A 22,105-nucleotide genomic window follows, 5' to 3' on the forward strand; every position below is an offset into this window, starting at 1 on the left:
ACTGCAGGCACATTTGACCTGTAATTTCCAAGGGATGGAGAGCCGGCAGTGCTTTCACACCATTGTTCCCTAAAATAATCCCTGTAAAGTCAACAGGGCTCCTCGAACTGAGCCCGCGGCGTCCTGCGGCGTCTTCAGGCAGAGGATGGGGGCAGGTCAGGGTGAGGAAAAGGCACCTCTCCTCCTCGGGGTGATGCAGCCCTGGCTAGGATCACAGGCTGTCACTGCTTCCACAGGAGGAAACAGGAGGCGAGGAACTTCAGCACTGAGCGTTTTTGGCAACGTGTACGTTAGGCAAGGATTTTGTACGGGCACCTCGGTGTGATGAAGATATCCTGGAGGAAGCACACAAGGCCTGGGGTTTTCTGACTTAGTTCTTAGCAGGAGGAGAAAGCTGAATCGAAAACTTGACCTTTTTAGCGGGGAATGAATACTACAGCATTTTGCTGATTCACAGGGGGAAAAACACCAAAGTAATTTAGAAATGCAGGGGTGTGGGAAGCAGGGCTGTCACCCCCCAGCCCGTACTTCTCGCAGCCCCTCCATCTCCTCCCCTGCGAGCAGTGGGCTCTGACCCCAGCCCCCGGCTCCCACTCCCCTCCCGCTCTGCCCGCCTCGTCTGCCGCCTTGTTTACGGTCACCCTCGGACATCCCCGCTCTGGACACCCATCCATCTCCAGGTGGCCTTTCTTCCTGTCGTTTTAAATGCTCCCCGTGATTTATGGCCCGGCAGCTCCCCAAACACATCTCCGGCATGTTATATGGCGCTGGCGTAATGCTAACTCCTAAACCACAGAGGAAGCAGACGCTGCTAATTTATGCCTGGCTTTTTTTTTTTTTTTTTTTAATTCCCCGGCATAATTCTGATTTTAATGCTCCATCCACACCGCATCAATATCCTCTCACCGCAAGCGAGTGAAAACAAAAAGTGAATATTTCATTTCCCCTCCTTTCCCCTCTTCAGAGGTTTCGGCTCACCCGGCGTGCCCGGGGGTCGGACGGATGGGAAGCGACGGCGCTGTGCTGCCGCTGGGAGGGCACTGAAGGGAAGAAGGGTAACAAGCCATTAGGGAAAATATTAACAGGCGAAGACAAATCTCTGGCCAGGGGCACTACAAAATGGCTCGGCAGCCAGAGGGGTGCGTGTCCTGCTGGGTGCAGGCCCCAAGGCTTCGTCTGACTGAGGAGCAGCGAGGTGCTTGCTTGGCTTGTGGAGCCCAGCAGGGTTCCCCTCTAAAATACAAAGCCTGTGACCCTGGGGGGTCTTCACATCTCCCCCAAATCCTCGCATTTGGAGGGAAGAGGAGAAGACAACAGCAGCCTCACGACAATCTCGGCTGAGCCCAGGTCTGCAGGGCGCTCGGGCTCCTCACCTTGAAGCACAAAAAGATCCAAAGAAGCTGGGCTCTGAGCTGGTGCTCAGCCTGTGGAAAAACTTGAGGCAGGCCCTGTGCAGATGAGCCCTTTAAGCACACGCAGCCTAATGACTCCGAGGCTTTAACGACCCCCAGGAGCAGTCCCTGGACCTGTCAGGGCTGGGCTCTCCTGGTCCTGCGCTGCCTCAGCCCCCAGCCAGCCTACCTGCCAGCCGGCCGCCACGCAGAGTCCTGGCAGAAAGCTGTCCCAGGCAGGACGTGCAGCTCAGGAGGACAGCAGCACCCTGCAGCACCTTCCCCTCGCTCTGCTTCCCAAGTCCCTGTGGGTCCCCTCCAGGCACTGAGCAGTGCCACAGGGACACAGGGTCAGGCCTTCAGGCGCTCCCCTCCCTGCAGAGCACGGCGCAGGGACAGAGCCTCCGCTGGAAACCTGGCTCGTACCCTGCGGCTCCTTGAGATCATAGGCTGTTGTGCTCCAAAAAAAGCTGTTGCGAGACAAATACCTCTCCCAGGACGACTGAAGTAGGTCACATCAGGCGGTGCTCAGGAGCTCCTGTCTGACACCTCCCCGTCAGCCGCACGCACCGCTCGGCCTCCTCCTCCTCTCCTCCTCCCTCTCTCCCCTGTCCCCTCTCCTCCTCCTCTGCCAAAGGCCCGTGAAAAGGGAGCTCCGCGAGGGGGAAACATCTCAAGCAGAAGCCGTGCTGTGCTTTGGCAGCTGGAAGAATCACTGCTAACACGGCCTATGCGTGCAGACAACAGCTGACGCCGGCACAGAAGCATTGGATGGGCAAAACCGTGATGGGGTTGGACAGAGGGAAGCCGTCCTGTGCGGGGATGGAGCCCCGCGGGCCCTGCAGGGAGCGGGACCATAAAATAAGGACTACAGTAAAAGGTCAAGCATCATTTAAGTGACAGGCACCAGGCAGTGGAACGGCCTGAGGGCTGTGGTTGCTGTTCCCCAGAGCTGCTGGACAGAGGAGGGACCTCTGCTGCCCAGCTCTGGCATCTCCTCCCCACCACCTGCAATGCTCCGTGCGTCCTCCTGGTGTGACCCCAGCCCATGGGACAGAAAAAACAGCAAATGATGGGACAGAGAACCATGAGCTCAGCTCACATGATCAGATAATAAACTCTAAATATCAGATATTAAACTAGCCAGGACATCAAGCTGTAGTTGGCAAAAGCCTTTTGGCTGGAAAAAGGCAACAGGAGGTTATTTGTTTTGCTCTTTGCTGGGTTCTCAATGTGAGAGCTGCCCTCTCTGCGAGCAGGTTCATCGGTATTGCACTTAAAGGGCTCACCCAGAGCAAAGCCAGAGCCAGCAGCTGCCAGCAAATGCCCTCATCCTCACAGCCACCCTCTGGTGACACAAGGGGACGAGGACCTCAGGGCCACCCGCCCGCAGCAGGACCGCCCGCAGCTGACACCCACCAGCACCAAGGGGTCGAGCACCCAAGCAAATGGAGCCCGGATTGTAGCAACGAGGAACAAAATGAGCTCTCTGGTGTAAGGCTGCCTGAGCTTTGGAGGAATTTGGGGCTGGATGTTTAGGGAGCTTCTGTCTCTCACAGATGAGCTGCGTGGAGTGCCAAATGTATGTCCTCTCGGAGGAAAAATGAGTTTTGTTTCTGGTACAAACCTACAGGACTTGCTTCAGTGTTACAGATTTACTTTCTAACTGGAAGTACTTTAGAGGAAAATAAATTGCATCAAAAGAAATCCTAAAAAAAAAAATAATCCTCTGAAAGTGTTTGGATCTGACTGATCCATCGAGGAGTGGCTCAGGGTAAGGAAAGGACGCCGGACGCTCCTTCTGCTGCAAGCTGCTCTGGTTAGCTCTGAGTGAGATGCCCCCTGCCACCCGTGCCCTCCATGCAGTGATCCTCAGAGCTCTGCGGGCTCAGCTGAAGACACCTGATGCCGGAGCAGATCTCCTTCTGCTAGGAGGAAAAGAGTTTTGTGCCCTGGACTGTTTCCATAAGCGTAATTGGATTTGAATTCAGAAGAGCAGTAACAAAACAGAGAGAAGATATAAGGAGTCTTTCCCAAGGTGTTCCAAGTGACTCTGTGGGTATCAGCAGCAGCTTTTCTGGGAGCAGACGGAGCTTCCACCCAAGAAGGAACGATGCATGGAGTTTCTGCTTTCGCAGCATCCCCATTCCCTGGACTCTCTGGGGTAGGGACTGACCTGCCCTTGTCTCAGAGGCTTCTCTTTCTGTCCCAGCCCCAGGTAGCAGAGCTGTGCCCAGCAGAGCCACAACCCCTGCAAGCCAGCAGCGTCCTCGTCTGAATTAATGATGCAGGGCAGGCTCGCTGGGAAAGGGAGGAAAGTTTGGTCTCAGACTCCAGCTACAAAGAAGTTTGCAGACACATCTGATGTCACTACAGGACGTGAACTGCAGATTCACCTGAAACTTTAGGATTCTTGCCAGATGTCTGCAAGGATTTTTCTGTCACTGGGGGAACATAAAACCCTCTCCTCGCTGTATCCAGGCAGTGCAGACTCGCTTTCTGAGCTCTCTTTTCTAGGAGGATGAGGACACTGATGGGTATTACAGGTTGCTTTTCGGTGCCAGGGGTCTGAATAAAGGCCAGGATGGGGAAAAAAAAAACCCTCAGCCACATCCCCAAATGAGAAATACGCCTGGCTCCAGCTCTGAGCTGTGCCACTCCGGCTTGTCCGTGTCACTGAGGATAATCAGACAAGTAGCTCGTTGGAATCCTAATCCAGAAAAACCGAGAGCCTGAGCTAATGGCTAAATAATCCCCACATTAAAACCTTCCACAGAGCTAAAGGAGAGAGCTCGGATTCCAAATGCCTCCAATTAAATGAACCATTGGGGTCAGCGCCCGGGGTGAAGGCGGCGAGGGAAGCAGGCGGGGAGCCCCGGGGACGAGCAGCATTTCCAGGGCAGCAGTCCTGAGCCCGTCCCTCTGGTCTGTGGCAGGGTGAAGCACTGTCACAGCAGCAGTGAGACATGCTCTTTAGTGCTTCGTTTTTATCTCTGTGCATCTGTTTTCATTAGGACAGGGACGGCTGCTTGATGACAGCCTGGGATGGATGGAAGGGGTGGGTTGGTGGGTTGTTTGCTTCTTTTTCTGCTTTGCCTACCTCCTGCCGCCACCTCAGAGCAGAGGGTGATCTGAGTGCAGGCTGAAATCAAAGCCACGTAATGACGAAGTCTGGGGCTGAAGCCCATGGACATCAGCGCTGCCTTAATGAAATTTCTGTGCCTGGAACACATTAGTAGGCAAGAGCTGAGATGAGAGAAAGATGAGGCTGCTGAAGAGCTGGCAGGGCCGGGATGGCAGAGCGCAAGGTGAGGGAACAAGGGGAAAAAGGAGATGGATACCCGAGGAGGGGCTGCTCTGGTGGAGCTAAATCCTGTCCCCCTCCGATCCCAGCCCTCCGGCAGACCCGCTGAGCCCCTCCACGCTCCCAAAACCTTCCTGTCCCTGCACCCACAGCTGCCAGGGGCCAAGTTTCTGTGGCCACGAAGGCAGCAATAACCTGCTGGTCATTTTATCAAGCAAATGGCCCATGGCCCGCAGCATTGCAGAGGTTCAGATTCCCTCAAAGGGGAGGCTGGAGGACTTATTTCCTTGATTTCTGTTCTGATTTTGTTCCGTTTTTTGGCTGTGCTTCGCACTGAGGCAGCAGAGAGAGGCCCAGAGGGGTGTTGGTGCTTCTCGGAGGAATGGCGGGGAGGCCCTCGGGCTGTTCCTGCAGCCAGGTCTCTGCAGGAGGCATCTCAGAGCCTGATGTGTTCGGGCCAGCAGGTTTGTGACCTCGTGCCATCCAGCAGGTGCCTTCATCCACGTCACCTCTCTACAGAAGGACAGGGGAGAGCACTCAGCTAAAAATCCATGCGCTGCAAATAAAACTTCATTATTTGGAGACCCCAGCTGGCAGCTCTTCCCCGAAAAAGCTTTTTTTCCCCGTACTTTCAGTTTATCTGAACACCAGTGTCTTAAAAAAACCCACTAACTTTCAGATCTATTGCTTTTAAGCAAATGTGATGAATAATCATCAATACCATCGCAGGGCTGGCTGTATTTCTCTTTAATTCCAGTAAGATTTTGCTCTGTCTTCCTGAAGACGCGCGTTTGACTTTTCTGCTGTGCCCTTTCCGTGGCGTTACAGCCCGCGCTCGTGTCTGCCTCCTGAACGGCTTTGTCAGGAGCTCGTTCCTCCTCAAACCTTGTTAGCAATAATAAAGACAAAATAAGTTATAAATACGTTTGTGGTTTCCTTTTTGCTGAGTTGTAATTTGACTAACAAATTAAATTAATTTAATTCACAAACTAATTATTATTCGGTTAGAAGTAGATTGGAGAAAGTTTAGCTGGAAATGGACTTTTCAGGGAAAGAAAGAGACAGCAGCTCTTGGAAACAACCTAAACGTGGGAAATGGGATGAGTGACATTTTGAAAATCCTCTCTCATTAACCGGCTTTGGCTTTCAGCATGTGTCATTTTTATCCCGATTTGTAAAGCTAATATTGCTTTCCATCACATATGTTGGGTAGACAAATCCGCGGAACTAGAAAATGTTGGTGATGGAGCTATAAAAGCAGACAGATCTCCCCAGGAAGATAAGGGACCATTTTCTGAGCTGGAGTTCTGGCTGGTGTTACTTTCTCCTCTGATTTCCAAAGCCATATCCAGGAGAACAAGGCTCCTGGTGCTGCCACGAGCCGTACGGATGTCCTGTGATCTAAATGGAGAGCGGGCTTTGGTACTACTCCGTTTTCATTTGTTAATCGACTCCCCTCTCGCTTAAGGTAGGAACCGGGAGCAGTTCTGATACATGGATCCCACGGTCCTCTGTTTCGGTGCGGCTTCTGTGAAATAACTGCGAATTCCTCACGGCTCGGGCAGCGGCACTGCACCAGGTAGCGGGGAGCTGGAAAGTGGGACTCCCTTCCTCTCAGCCAGGGAACAATGTGGTCGTCAGCTCAATGCCCACCTGACATAAAGCGAGTAAGTGGCACATGGGGCACGGACCTGAATCCACAACCTCCTTTCCCTGCATGATTCAGACAAATCCAGTCCTTGCGAGGCTCGCTGGAGCCCCTGCCCCCTGCACACCTGCAGCGGGGAGCAAGGAGAGCACGTTACCTTGGAGCACATTTGCACAGCACGGCGCTAACACCTTCAGGAGAAAGGAGGGAGCCTTGTGCAGTTCTTGGAAGAAAAGCCCCTCGGGAGCGGTCTCAGGACTTTCCATAAACTTGATCAAAATGCCTGGCTTTTAGCATTCATCCCAGGTTTCCTCTTTTAGCAGTGAGATTTTAGATCCACCTCCTAATGCATGTACTTTCCTTCAGGTGCTTAAAAGGAAGGCAAAGCTGTGCCTAACTACGTCCTTTATTGGATCTGGCCCTCAAAAAAGCAGAAGGTGTTGGCAAACTCTGCTGCAAATCCATATGGTTGCTTTGTGGCTCCCTCTGCTCTTTAAAGGGGAAGGAAGACGTGTTCCCACTCTCATCCAGACAAGGTTTGCTGCCAGGCTCTCATCTTCCAAATTATCACCCCTACAAAGAGGCAAAAAGACCTTTAACAAGCGCTGGCTTGTCCCCTCCGCAGGTTCTCCAGCCAGGGCTGCTTCTTCCGTGCCGGAGCTGCCTTTCTGCATCTCTGCCCCTCTGAGCATTCTCCTTCTGCTCCTTGCTCAGTCCTCTCCCTCTCCTTAACCACCTCTCCCCCACCTCTCCCCTCTCTCTCCTCCTTCCCCAACACATTTCACCCTTCTCGACGATACCTGAAGGCACCCAGCACACCGAGCAGGAAGGAGTGTTGCTGGAGATGGACAGAGAGCCGGCTCCGCTCCTGCTCGCAGCCTGGGCACTGCTCAAAGCTGGATGTCTCCAGCTCAGCCAGGTGTGGACGCCCTACGGACACACAAGCACACGTGGGCACAACTCATCCATCCATGCACGCTCCCTGTCCCCCCCAGAGCTCTGTGCTCGTGTAGCTGGGGAGGGGAACAGCAACGCCCAGGCACAAACCCTGTCTGCTCTTCAAGCTCGAGGCTTGTGGCGGGCATTCTGCTCCATCCCTCCCTCACCAGTTAATTCCTTACATAACCTAAAGCTTTGGACACGTTCTGCTTTATGTTTTACCACTCTGTGTTGTCCTGGTTCCACCAAAGGCCGACGCAGGCACACTGCATGGGAAATGACATTTGCACCCTTGCTGTGCACATTTCCAATGCCAGCTTACCACAGATCTCAAACAAAAGTCTCACTTTCCATAAGTCTCAAAATAATAATTAAAAAAAAGAGTAATAATAACACCAACAAATCCCTCTCCAAAGTACGTAGCAGAAACAAAAGCGGTTCCTCGTTATTTCCCCAACAACTTTGTAGGACTGACGGGGAGCTCAGGCAGTGCTTTGGCTCCCTGCGGGATGCCCGATGGCAGTGGAAGAGGTGCTGGGGAAAGGCCGGAGGTTCCTGCACGAAGCAGGCAGCCTCACATCAATCCTCAGCCCTGCTCTCCAACAGAAAGGAGCCACCACAGCCCTGGAGCTCGGATCATGCTCTGCTCTGAACGGCCACCAGCACCACCCTGCCCGCAAGGCTCTGAAGTCACTGAAGATAAAAGGGAGAGCCGCTTGCCTGCAAACACCTTCCCCGCATCCCTTGGAGCCTGGATGAAGGTGGAAGAGCTTCTGGCTGGTGAGCGATCTGGCACCGGGCAGAGCCTTGGCCCCTGCTGGAGCCGGCATTTCAGCTCAGCAGAGACGTGGGCGAAGGCTCCGGCATCGCCTCCGCCCTGCTCCTACCTGCACGCTGCACCGAGCGTGGGGCCGCTGCCTCCCTCAGCTCCTCCATCGGCCCCCGGGAAGGGTTTGGTCCCCAGCTGGCTTCTGTCCCTGAGCTCCAAGGTCACGAGAGGCTGTGATCTGTCCCCGCTGCCTGCTGCAGGCCCCCAGGGCTCATTGGGGCTGAGGACCTTCTCCGCATCTTGCGGGGTCCCTCTCCTGCCTCTAGGTATAAAGGGATTAAAATGGGAGGAACAGACATTGGGAAAAATGCCTCTGTCCATACTGCTGGATTTTGTTTTCAGGTCGGTCTTTAAAGTTCCCTTGCAGCTTTCCAGCGTTCGTTTTGATTTCCTGTTGGTTTTCAGAATGACGAAGCTGCAATTTGAAACAAGGCAAACAAACCAAACAACTCTCAAGCGGGGCTTTTCTTGGTTTCTTTTTTTTTCACTCAAAGCTGCCGCAATATTTAGAGTTGCTAAAATGAGGGAAAATTGCCCTTTTTTTTTCTTTTTTTTTTTTTTTTTGTTATTTCTCGCAGAAAGCCTGTTTCAAAGAATCAGCAGTTTCTGATGAAAAATGCTTTGTTGAAAATGTCCCGACCAGCAGGATTACTGAGCACCGTCCCCCCGATGCTTCCCCTCCTCGGCGAGTCCCTCTTGCCCCAAAACACTGGCCAGGGGCACCAGCCTGGATCTGTTCTCCCCTCCCAGCATGGAACCACAGATGTCAGACTCATAGATCATCACAACGAACAAGGCCCAAAGAACCTGAAGGATTTCCAACTCCAAAGCTTCGAGCTCTGGGTTTGGGCCCTCAGCTAAGCGCGGGAGGCCAGGGCGGCCAAACCACGAGCTTCCCAAAGGAGCACCCGATCCCGCTGTCCATCTCAAAGCGTTGTCGTGCCGAAAAGAACAGCACCAAACCCTTGAAACAGCCTCGCTTCCCCGCCTAGGCCCGGCTGCACGTGAGGAGGAGGCTGGCAGAAGATGGAGCCGATCTGCGAAATGAGCATCTCCATGGAGATAAGCCGAGAGCGCGCCGAGGTCAGCGCAGAGCGGCGGGAGCAGCCGAGGAGTTCTTCAAACTTCATTTCCTTCCCCAGCAAGCACTTGATGGAGATTTGTTGAACGTGACACCTGGCTGCCTCGCGTTGCCGACTCCAATGAGGAGACAAAAGAGGAAGCTAATTGTTTCCAATGCATTCACGTTTAATACGGCGCATTTTTAATTAGGGCTGGGAAGGGGAAGGGAATCAATTACCTCTTGCAGAGGCAGATGCCGGTGGCAGGTGATGCCGTGCGGAGCAGAGGAATGGCACGGGATGCTGCGCTCCCTGACAAGGGCAGGGCTGTGCCCCAAACACTCCTGGTGGCCCCAAAGGAGGTTGTCCCAAAGGGGCACGGGGACATCATCCCAGAGGGCAGGGGCAGGAGAAAATGATGTTGAACCACCCCACTTTGGAGGCATCCGTGTGCCTGAGCATCTTTATAACCCCCAGGAGTGTTTGGTCTCCAGGACTGGAGGCAGGGAGAGGCCCCTGGGATACACCAGGAGCATCCTTACCCACAGCTCCAGTGAGATCTGGCCTCCTTGAAACACCCCATTCTTTATGGAGCAGCGTTAAAACCCAAAATCTATTGCTTGATGGGTGCTGGGTGCCCTGTTCTGGGGGTGAGGGAAAGAAGGGAAACCCCACAGCTTAGATCCTGATCTCTGGAGACTTCGGTGCTGGGAACGCCAACCAAGGGAGCTGGCACCGGAGGGACACCAGAGAGCAACCCTGCAAGCCCAGAGACCCGATGGAAGCAGCAAATCCCCATCGTGTCCTGCTGACACACAGCAAGAAGCTGCTATGGCTACAGGCTTGTGTTCAGACCGATCTGCTCAGGTCTCCAAGGAGCTCAATTTCAGGCTTTTAATGAGAATTGTGTTTCCTAAAGGAAGAAGCTAAACTCCTTCAGCCCAGAGTAATGCACTGCAACAGCAGACAGGTCTCGGGATCCCGCGATCTCAGTACTCTGCATTCAAGGTTTGCCAGGCAAAAAAAAACAACAGTCTTTTTCATGTCTTGCAGCAGGACACATTGGGATACACTGAATTTATTCCCTTTGGTTATGAGTGACTTCAGGGCTATTGCGGAAGTCTATAGGACAGAGATTTCCCTGCAAGACCGCTAAAAGGATCAACAGCCCCACCTGAGAGACCCCACAGCATCTGAAACCTCCGCATGGGGCTGGCAGGATCAGCAGAGGACCAGGAGGAGGCTGGTGGCCTGGCAGCTAGCTGGGATACTCGACGCTTTCTCAAAGCATAGCAGTACCTCTCTGCAGACAACTGAAAGCAGTCGGTGTTTGACAAGCTTAGCATGTGTCTGCTGCAAGCCCTAGCTCAGCTGGAACAGAAGACAAGGCCTCCAAGCCGTACAGCAGCATGCTTCAGCAAGCCTGGGGATACAAATTAGCTCCTGAAAATAATGCAGGGTGTTTTGATTGTGAGGCTGGAGTGAACTTACTGAGAGGCATCGTGCAGCCAGGAAGAGTGAAACGCAAACAGGAGCCATTAAAATGAAATGGTGTGCACGGAGTGAGTGCTGCAGAAATAAACCCAGTGGTGGAATTCACCTTACACGTGTCCGACTGAGAGCAGGGCTTTATTGCCTGGAAGAAGGCATTTTTCCCCTTTGCCTTTTTCTCTGTCTGTCTATCCCACTCCTTCACATTTTCTCAATGAATCGCTGGAAGATGCTGTTTATGGACAAAATGGAGCATGCTTCATGAAAGATTTATTAATCGGAACTGCCAAATTCATAATTACTTTCTGGGCACTGAAATTGTTTGGCCTTATCAAATAAATGAGAATAACCACTGATTATTGTTTTTGGAGAAAGTAGTAGCTGGTAATAAGGAAGAAACATGCGCATATGAGAAAGAGAAAGATAATATAAATGGACATAGATGTGTTCATATAGTTGTCTGAGTGGTCAAATGACTCATCTGTCCTAAAAAGAAACACAATTTCCATATTACGAGGCACTGAACCAAGACACCAAGTGCTTTCACTCTAACAGATAGATGGACTTCATTTGTTTCCCCGATCCTCTTCTGTCCCTGCACAGGTTTATGGCTCAGAAGCCATTGGCTTTTCCCTTTGTTTTTTGAAATTTAAATAGGAGAACCTTTATTCCATAGAAATTAGTGACATTTACTGCCAGCAAACTTGAAAAAAAACTTTAATTTTTGAACTTCTTCCTCCTCTAGCCATAGACTCGATGGCCACATCTGATGCACAGATGCAACCCTACAGCAAGTTTTTTCCACGAGCGTTTAGCAGCTTATTGCACTGCTAAGTCCTGAGCTTTCTGAAGTTCTCAAACACACCAGCTTCCCCTTAGAAAACCGTCACCACATGCAGGTGCCTTTATAAATACAAAAATCTAGGAAAACTTGGCTACAGGCACAGGACACCGAGCCTGGAGAGAAAAAAAACGTCACAGCCTCCAAAAAAAAATCAATCTGCTTGTGCCCACCTGCTTTTAAAGCATGGGAAACCACCCCTGTCTCTGTGGACGTGACTTCAGGTGCTCTGGGAAATTTTTCCTGGACTTGCCTGAAGTGGCACCGTTTTTCCAAGGCAGTGCTGGCTCCCCATGGTCCTGCTGGAGCCCTGCTGCACCCGAGTGAGGGTGGGAGCAGCGCTGAGCTCTCCTCCAGGCGGCTGTCTCAGGGACTCCTCTCTTGCCCTCTTCCCAGGTTTTACAGATTTTCTCCTCCTTTCCTCCCATAATGATTTATGGAGGGAAAAAGTATAATTCTGAAATGAATAATTGATATTCTTTCAAAGCTATCTCCTTTACTCTACTTGTTCTCTTAATTTACTTGGTTTATACCAACTGATGACAGAAGCCTATTGTTTTGCTGAAACATTAACTTCGCAAAGTCATTCCGCTCCCATCTGCAGCACTAAAATTAATGATTCCCTCTGCAACATCTGTTTAATTAACTATCGGCACCATAGAAGAGGCATCCAAATACCCCAGCGACTAAATCAGCCTCAAATTAGGGAAATACGATGTTAAATTGTATCAGAGAGAAGCAGAGATTATCCTTTTGAGCACTGACATTCATTAGCTACCAGCCACCCCATGTATCTTCATAATGAAAAAGTGTCAGCAGCGCCTCGCCGTAAAGTTTTCATTTAAGGGCTGCTGCTCCTTTAGCCACCGCGCCTGGGAAGAGGAGGGGTGAGAGACGTGAGAGAGCTTCAGCCCCTGCTCCAGCATCCAGCAACGGGGCTCTCGGCCACCCTCTAAGAGAGGGATGGGTGAAAGCAGCTTGAAGAGGGGATAGGAAAAGAGGTTTGGATCCCCTGTGATGTCTCCGCAACACCTGGGAGCGTTTAAAGGCTCCTTACAGCTCTGCTGCCAACGTACCCGCACGTCCAGTGGTGCACAGAAAACAAGGGGTTGATTTAAGAGGGTTTGGGGTTGTTTTTTTATTTTTAACTTCCCCCCCCCCCCTACTTTGAACTCCCCTTTTATGTTGCCAAGGCAACAAATGCAGCATGAAATTGCAAGGTTGCAAAATGCACCGAGTCAGCAGGCAGCCGGAAAGCAGGGCGAAGGAGACGGAGAAGCAGGGGAGGAAGGGGAACAGGGCAGGAGCAGGCGGGGGGCATCAGTAAAACGAAGGCATTGCAGCCTGGGCTCCCACTGCTTGGCTGGGCTTACTGGTACGTACCCCCGGCCAGGCTGCCTGCTGCTATCCAGCCTTGCTACCTCGTCTGAACTTTCTCCAAAAAAGGCACTCTCGGGGGATTTCAGCCACTTCGTAGACAAGGAGGAAAGTGTGAGGTTGTTCGCTTTGAGGAATGAGCCTGAACTCCTGGAAGTACTGAAATAACTCTAAGCTTCTTCTCTAATGCATGAGCTCGGGTCAGGAAAGTGCATCCACTGAGTCCTCCGGGGTGAGATTTTTCAAAAGCATACCAAGCCCGAGGCTCAGTGCCCGCAAGGGCCAGACTTTCATCAGAGTTCAGTTCCCATTTAGGCAGCTAATTAATCTTTGCAAACACCTCCAAGTATCTAAACCACATCTGCAGCCGTAACGCTGCCCTGAAGAGCGGGTATGACTAAACAAAATCTTCACCCTTCAGAAATCCCTTTTCCTCTCTCTTTGGAATCGCAGCTGCTGGCTTACTGGCAAACCATTCCTGGTGGTGGTTTGTTGGTGTAAAGAACCACGGCACGCCTCAGAGCCTGCTCGAAATCCAGCCCTTACACCTCGTCTTCAAATCCAACACACGCTCCAGCACCATGCAGAGCTGCATTCGGCCTCCCTCACACCTGTTCAACACAACCAGGGACGATCAGAGACAAGGCACGGGCACATCGGGCGCATTTATAAACGGGGAATATCCCTGGGAACACAAGGAGTGGAGGAGAGTGCTGTTAGCGGTCAGAAACAGCACCCTTTTCAGGAGGAAGAGAAAGTCAATCAATGTAATTACTTCCCCACCAGGTCTGCATTACCCGTGTACTTCCCCCGTGGTTCAGCACTTTGCACTGCTCTCCTCCCACCTTTTCCTCCAGATCCCTGCCACTGGTCCCAGCTGCCAGCTCCCACTCGTTAATTCGGGTTTTTCAAAGGTTGGTGTGTGCCATTATGCCGTTATTACCTCTTGTTTCCTAGCACAGCGACACAGCTAAAATTAGCCTTGGGTTCAGGACGGCCGGGTCTGTGTGTCTCCGTGGAAGGCGCTCCTCACCGTTCCCTTGAGTGAACTCCCAAAGTCAAACCTCCTCCAAATTCAGGACAACTTTGCCTAATTAACAGTGAGAATCTTTAACAGCACTACAAGGAGCTTTGATTTTCTTGCTTGAAAACTTCAGAACAGCCTCATACACCCAGCTCACAAAGCCCGTGCCTCGCTGGGAAGTGGCTCCGCGGCTCCAGCGGTCGGAGGACAGCGTGGTCCCAGGCTGCAGGTCCCTAGAGCCGCGACATCCTCGCGCTCAGCACGAGGCAGCGCAGCCGGTGGGTGCTTCCCCGGTTCCTGGCAGGCCTCTACTGACAGAGCATGCAGAGAATGCACCAAACCCCATTTAAAAGTGTGACACGGTATTCAAAAGCAGCCAGGGGAATTACAACACTCCGTGGCAGGATAAGATGCTAAAGGAGCATGAAACACATGCCATGCTTAATGTGATTTTTTTTTTTTTTTAAGACCGTTTCCTTTCCGAGCTTGCCAAGGAATACACGGCGCTGGCAGAGCTCAGCCTCGGCCACAAACAGCCATGGCAGTGGGATGACGTGGCTGCAGAGCCAGGGACGGCACGGTTTGTGCTTCTGCCTTGCTCAGGGAGTCCGACGAACTCAGCAGAGCACACAGAAAGCACTCGACACGCAGAAAAATGAAGAAGGGAAGTGGCACGTGGCTCTGAGGTCCTGTAGGTGGGAAACTGGAGATTGCTTGGGCTGCACGCAGAGAAGCCAGGCGGGACTGGGCTGCCTGTGTGAGGACAAGGAAGCCACTGACACATTGTGCTTATGATCCTAAAGAGATGAGGGGAAAGATGGCCCTGAACCATGTAGCCGATCAGAGCTGCGAACTGATTCCCGAGACACCCGGTCCTTAGCCCATTAGAACAAAAAATACTGCACTGAGAGGAGCAGCGACGAGTCTGCCTTTGCTATTATCCTCAAGGTCTGGATTTATGTATTTATTTATTTATCAAACACTGAGCTATGACAAACAGAATGAGAAACACAGAGTACGCAGGAAGGCTCATAAAATCCCTTTCATACCTCTAATCAATCATGACTAGTGTATCTGCCATCCATTTTTCCAGTTTAAAATAGAATAAAGATGTCCCCTCACATACTAATCTTTCTCCAGGCAGCCCTGCTCCTCGCATCAGCACAATGACCCAAACGGGCCGGCTGTATTAGCAGACACCAGCTCGCCTTTAATGGAGCTCAGCAGCTGGGATTAGCTACCTGTGATGCCGTTTGGGCTGTCAGGCACGACACGGAACCGCTAACACATTACAAGTTAGAGGCATCAATTCTTGCTAAGTGAAAAGGCATTTCGAATTCAAAACACTTCAAACCTAATAACAGGAAATTATCTTGATGGATCCCCTTCAACATGTAAAAAAAAAATAAAGAGATGAGGAGAAAGGGGCAGGCGTCCGATCAAAACAAAATCATATCAACTCTGTTTTCTCTTTCTAGTTCTAGCAAAGCAGAAACGTGGATCTGGATGTCAGGGAGGGAGAGCTGTGGAAATACAAGCCTGGCTGAGAAAGTTTGCAAACTGCTGTAACAGGAGAAAGCAAAAGTCTACCTGCCATAAACCAGCAGCAGGAGTGTAACCCGGGAGGGACTTCTCCCTTACGAAATCTTTTTGAAATGTCCCATGCAGCTCCTTTGGGTACTTTTCCTGGAATATTATAAACAAGCAGATGACAAAATTGAAAGAGAAAGAGAGAATTAATTCATAAACCACCACAGGAAGCTGAGTAAGGAGTCAGGGTTTTTTGACTTAGCTTTCATTTTCTGAAGATGCCCAGTCTGGACATCCTTAATGAAACCTGCTTTTTTTTTTCAGATCAGAAGACACTCTGTGCTTCCTGAAAAGCAGGTCCTTTTTAAAAGCATCTTTGTTAGAGCCGGGCCTCCGAAAGCACGCACAATGTCTGAAAACGTTGCCCCTATAGTCCTTGGCGGAGATCCAGGGCACCCTGTTGATAGCTAGAAAACAGGGCAGGCCTGGGAGGTGAGGAGGAAGGGTCAGAGTCCGAGTGATGAACGCTGACAAGCTGAGTCATTGATGAGTTGCATGCTATCATCTATCATTTTTAAACCTCGCCTGTCTGAAAGCTTTCGGTGGTGTCAAGCTGAGTCATTCCTGCCCATGAAAGCAAGGGCGAGGGAGGGGGACCTGCTCGCATCTCTCGGTGCCGTGGCCGGGCACTGATCCTGCTGCTGTGCCGTTTGCACCACATCTGTTTGTCCTTCTCTTTCCTGGCTTGGGAATCGGCCGAGCCACCATCTGACATCCCCGAAAGCACACAGCTTCCCTCAGCTGGCCAAAGAGTCCCTTAAGGAAACAAGAAAAGACTGAAAACAAATCGAAAGCAAGAAAGGCAAACCGAAAGGCAGATTTTCCTTTTAGCACATCGTCGGAAGAGGAGGGGAGAGAAGTCCCTCACGGCCAGGAACCTACACTGCTGTTGGATTTGCAGCTCAAGTCGGAAGCCCAGGGGAAAGACAGCTCTTCACCACCTGTCAGGAGGGATTGCAAACACAACAAAGTACCTTGTAGGAAAACAGCGCGGGATACTCATTGGAGGCTGCCTCATTAGGCAGACAGCATTTGCACACGCCGATGGCTGAAGGCAAAATATGACCTTAAGTTACACGATCACACCAAACACGGTGCCTTGCTTTGCGAGGAGAGAACAAGAGAGAGCACATGTACTGCACGAGATGTGAGCGACGGGGCTTTGATGGCGACAAGATGTTACACGGCAGCCAGGGCGCCTGTCCTGGATTCCCTTCTGCTGGGCTCACAGCTCTGGGACTGCTCCCGCTGCTGGCTCAAGGCACCTGCACCAAACGTGCTCTGCTCCAAAGGGCTTTCACCCTGAGTATCTGCTGTCCCCCACGGGGGGAATGCTAGCAACAAACAGTCCACTCCGAGGCAGCATTTGAGGTTTTGGGAATGCGATTTTTCCCCCAGAAAGGCGAAGCAGAAAGCAGCGCTGTCAGGGAAGGCAGGGAGGGGAGTGTTGTGCCGAGTGCCAAGCACCCAGTCAGCTCCAACGGCGAGAGCTCTGCACGCAGCAGCCCCGTGCTCGTGGAAGGTGACGCCTGCCTTCGCGCCGAGCGTGAGCCCCGCGTACTGTTTTATTCAAAGAAGGGAGTGTGACTCCGGGGGTGTGAAAGGCTGCGCCGATGGCAAGCCGCAGAAAGATCAAGTGCAGCTCCGGGTTGTCTTTTTCCTGGTTTTCACACCCCACTTGGGTGGGCTTGGGCTTCTTCCAGCACCCAGGAAGAAACAAAAATACTGAGCTTGCCTCTCAGCTGCCCCAAGACTTGTGCTCTTTTTGTCTGAGGAAAACAACGACACTTTTTCTATGTAAGATGAGACCTAGAGTAAGGTTTTTACATGAAAGCCGCTAGATCAGACCGACTCACGGTCTCAGCTTCGCAGTGCTGCTTTTCGGTGCTCCGGGGGCTGCAGATGTGAAGTCCTCCAACATCCACACATCCCCTCCGCTTTCCCACTGAAGACTAAATGCATCTGATGCAAAAACGAGCGTAAATGAGGCTATAAATACACAGCAGTGAATAGCAAAGTGCTAAGGAGGGCTTTGCAAAGACTTCTTTAAAGCTTTTTCATCAGTGCGTCTCTCGTTCTGGGCCTTGATGTCCTTTACATCTATTTTTTAGGCTTGGAACATAGGAAGAAAGCGTTTTAATGGGGACCGCTGGCCTCCCGCTTCTGGGAAGACAGAATCACAGAATGGTTTGGGTTGGAGGGACCTCGGCTCATCAGGTCCCTACCCCCACCTCGTCAGGGTTGGTCCAAATGAAGGCTCGGCAGCGTGTTCCCGGGGCTCCTCGCCCTGGCGCTGAGGAAGATTTAGCACGTCCCGACATCCATTTCCTCCTCAGCTCTAATCTCAACACCCACCTACTGCATGCTAAATGAACATCCCAGTACTCTATAATGGAGACAGGAAATTAATTCCTCATAAAGGCTTTTTTTTTTTTTCTTTCCAAACCCTCTTATTAAGACTCCTCAGCCCTGTCAACAGCCAACTGAGCTGTTCCCAAGTCCTAATGGTGCATTTCTGCAGTCTCATTTCCTCGAGTCCCTGCCTTGATGGATTATGACCATTAATAACCCTCACGGTGGAAAAGAGCAGCTGCTGGGTGTTCGAGGCACCTTGCTGGGCTACGTAACCCTGCCCCTTGCAGCAAGGCTCTCCGGGGAGAGGAGACACAAAGCAGGGCACCCCCTGACGTGTGCCTACCCTGCTCGGTCCCTCTCAGAGGGAACACCTTCAGGACAAAGCCCCCCTGCTCAGGCTGACCTCGGATTCCCGTGGGAGCCAGCACAGCGGGACCACCACCCCGAGAAGGGCAGCGTCTGAGCCAAAGCCTCAGGATCGAGGCTCTCAGAGCACTTCCATCTCTCCAGCACCCTCTAAGCACACGTGGCTGTGTTTCCAGGAGGCAGGTCTCGTCCAGAACAACTTGTAATAGGACTCATTCCACAGGGGGTGTCTAACAGTTACCTCCTTCCTCGACTTACTTTATCCATGAAGTATGCAATCCCAATTTTGTATTACAATATTTCTCTCCAGCTCATAGGTTCTTGGAGAGTATCTTTTCTCCAGTGGAAATGACTAATCTATAAATAAAATAAAAAGTTTCATGTGAGCATTAAAATGGACCAGGCTGCATCAGAATGACAGATCTGCTTTAAAGCTGTGCCACTTCACCCAGCCCTCAGCTCGGCAGCATCTCGCTAGCAGAGATGATGTTAAGAGAGACGGATCCTAGAACAGCAGGCAGGATTCTTGCGAAATGAAAATTGCTGATATCCATATGATGTGGATTTGGAAGCAGCAGGGTGAGAATTTAGAGCTGGTACTGAAAGCTGGAGGGCAGCGCAAAGTAAACACACAGACTGCATCCCCCGGCTGGGGAGAAACTTCTGCAAAAAATTGTCGCGCCGTATCCGAAATAAAAGCACAAGGCCAATTCCGGGATCACAAACCCAGCGAAAATTTCCTGCGAACACCACGTTTGGAACTTCCCTCGGTTTTGCTCCACGTTTTCAGACTGTTATGTAACATTTAATTCTGATTTTTCACATCCCTGTGCCGCGGAACAGCAGCATAATGTGACTCTTCACAGGATTGGAAAGTTTTTCAACCAGGCCTTAGCACAAATGTGCTGGAGCAAAGCGCGGTGTTGTTGCCTAGCAAATGTCTACGAAAAAAGAGTTTCTGTTTAAGCAGAGGAACAAATTAAATAGAAACCTTCTGCAGGGGCACGCTCCCCCGGGACAGCAGGTTCCTGTAAGGCTCGGGGGGGTGAAACTGCCACAAGCTGTCGGTAAAATACGGGCAGCACGTCCCAACCGCACAGCGCGGGGCTCCTTGGTCTGGCTCAGGCAGCAATTGCTGCCTGCTTCCAGCTCCTGTGACCCCAGGGAGTTATTAGCAGCGTTTTTTAAATCATCGTTAACATTCTCTGCCTTTTGTTTTTAATATATTAAGAAATTACAGCCCGAAGGAGAATGGGCTCCTGAGTCTCGTGTCACTCCCTGTCTCCCCAGCCAAGTCTGCGTGTCCGTGCCAGGAAATACACCCCGTGTTTATCTCCTAATTGGTATTAAACTGTCTTTGGGAAAGAATTAATGGGCTCTTTTGGCTTTCCAAACTCTCTGTGCTTCTGTTGAGATATTTCTTTAAAATCCTGACACCTCCCCATCTTCTACCACCTCATAATAAAACCGATCGCTTGGCAAGGTGGGGTCCCCACGATGCTGCGGCTTCAGCCTGTCCCTCAGGGGGACCACATCAGGGCCAAAAAAAGTCCACGAGGGAAGGTAGGAGAGGAACAGAGAATAACCTTTGGGGAGATGCTCAGCGGCACGACCCTTGCAGCAGCAGGGAGTGGGAGCTGGAGAAAAACCCTGGGCAAAGCTGAAAGCATTGCCCCAGCTGCAGCCCTGCTTCCCATGAGGGCTGGGTGTGGAGTCCCCAAATAACTTAGGGTTAAACTTGAGCGCCCACCCCATAGCAACAGATTCCTCATACAATTTTACCAGCAGCCCAAAGAGAAATACTTGTCGATTACTCTGAGAGGTTGTGCCCTGGTGGCTACCTACAAGCCCCTTCCACTGTTCATCATTTACCAGGGGACCGATTCATCCACCTGGGGGCTCAGCTCGGAGCTCACATCCTGAGGACGCTGCCTGTCCAGGGCCGTTGCACACATTTCAGCCACTCCTTCAAAAGCAGGGGACAATTTTTTGACCTGGGTTTCCAAGATATAGGAACAAGAGCGAGAATAAATATTTTCACTGCTGTTCATTCCAGGAGTTTTACTTTACACATTCTCCTTGCAGTGGACACAGCTGAGAGTCTTCCTAATCTGATCAGGAGTAACAGAACTTCTGTGATACACCTTGGGGGAAAATATCCCCAATATGTGAGAAAATAGAACGGACATCCCAGAGAGATGTGTGTGATCAAGCTGGTTTCTTGCACGCTTCCAGGACGGGTACAGATAAAGTAAAAGTGCTGAGAGAAGGGGCCTGTGTTGCCCCCTTTGTGCTGACCTGGTGCCAAGTCCTTGCAGCGCTGTGGTCTCCGGGTCTCTAGACATCAGGGGGAAGCACTGAGCCCCAATTCTCAAGTTCTTCTGGCTTCCAGAGGTGGCAAGATGGAGCACGCAGCACGTAGGAAAAGAGACCACACGTCTGCCTCCTTCTCCGCTATTTGCAGCAATGTTCAGATGCAGGGCGAGTTCGATTTATGTGCCTTATCTTCCTCAAACCAGATAGAATACCTCCCTCCCGTTACAAACACCGCTTAATGGATCTCTAACAGCCTTGCTTTCACAACATCAAATATACAAGAAAATAAGGGGGAGAAGGACGAAGCAAACAAACAACTCTTTATTGTTTCCAGGTGTCCCTGATTATGGTCGGAGGAAGAGGTGGAGAAGAAAGGGGGAAGAGAAAAAAAAAACTCGTAATTGGGTCCTTGGCACAAGCTTGGCAAATATAAACTAGCAGGCAAAAAACAATGTTAAAAGAAGTTCTGAACTCCTGGAGGTGCTAAATATTCCCAGCAGCTCTGCAAACAGCCTTGCAGTTTCTTGTCAGGGTGCTTTTGCCTTCCCAAACCCTGCACTCTTGTATCGAATCGCCACAGTGGGGTTGCCCCGCGCCCCCCAGGCTGCTCCCACCATGCAGCGAACAAGGTGGGAGAGCCCAAACTGGAGAAAAAGATCTGAGTGCTTCAGGTGGTCAAACTGCCTCCCCTTCACCAGGTACACAAAGCTGAAGTCCTCAAATGCCCTCTCTTTTGGGGTCACACACTTTTCTGCCAGTTCAGGTGCTGCAGGGTGCTCATTGCAGGCATCTGTACAGATCGTGGGCTTGTTCCTGCCCAGCTGCGCTGAAAGCAGCAGGCACATGGTGCCTCCCTTCTCTCCAGCACCAAATTATCCACCTCCTACCTCCTACGAGCTGCCTTGCACAGGTACCCTAACCCAGGAGATCCCAACCTCCACACACACAGCTATATGGAAGGGGCTGGCCCAAATGACTTGGAAACATCCTTTATATTACAACACCTTCTGCTAGATCCTTTTGTCTCCTGCCTCCTCTACAGTCCTGTGTTTTGCTTCTGCCTTTCTTATTTTATAATAGTCTCCATCCTTATTGCCCTTTATGATCTTTTTTCTTCTCTACCTGCAACAAACACTGAACTTGACAGCATTCGGTTTAGAAAATCAAGGCGACCATAAATAAGGCTCAAGACAGACCCAGAGCAGGCTCGAAACAAATGATAACTTTTACGAGGCTGGGCAGCAACTTCTCAAAACCACCTTCTGACAGGCAAATACCACTGAATGGGATGTGATCACAGGCAATGATATTTTTTGAAATGAAAAGTTCACGTGTTTAGTCAGAATCATTTTACTTCCCTTCAAGTGTAGGGGAAAAGTAGCGAAAGAAAATAGAAAATAATATAAAAAGGTGCAAAGATCTTTCTGCCCATTTCCCTTTCGCTCCAATTAATTTATTTTCAACCCTCCCTGTCATCCTGATTCTAGACAACAAAAGCTACGGACAGGTTAGGGCTGTGGAGGTGGGAAAAGAGGGGAAGGTTTCAAAGCAGATGACGCAGTCCAGGCCCAAT

At 51.2% G+C, this 22,105-nt stretch overlaps 2 long non-coding RNA genes across 2 annotated transcripts in view; both read right to left on the minus strand.

Annotated features, from left to right (window-relative positions):
- The window catches only part of LOC311421905, a 237,077-nt gene that overhangs the window by 180,616 nt on the left and 34,356 nt on the right, over nt 1-22,105 (minus strand). The window lies entirely within an intron of this gene.
- LOC311421608 lies at nt 16,065-20,786 on the minus strand. The gene is made up of 2 exons (XR_014684923.1): nt 18,475-20,786; nt 16,065-17,881 (listed from the first exon to the last, which is right to left on the minus strand). It is a non-coding gene; the product is annotated as an uncharacterized lncRNA (long non-coding RNA).

The sequence above is a fragment of the Aythya ferina genome (genome assembly GCF_964211825.1).
Source record: "Aythya ferina genome assembly, chromosome: 20".
NCBI classification, from domain to species: Eukaryota; Metazoa; Chordata; class Aves; order Anseriformes; family Anatidae; genus Aythya; species Aythya ferina.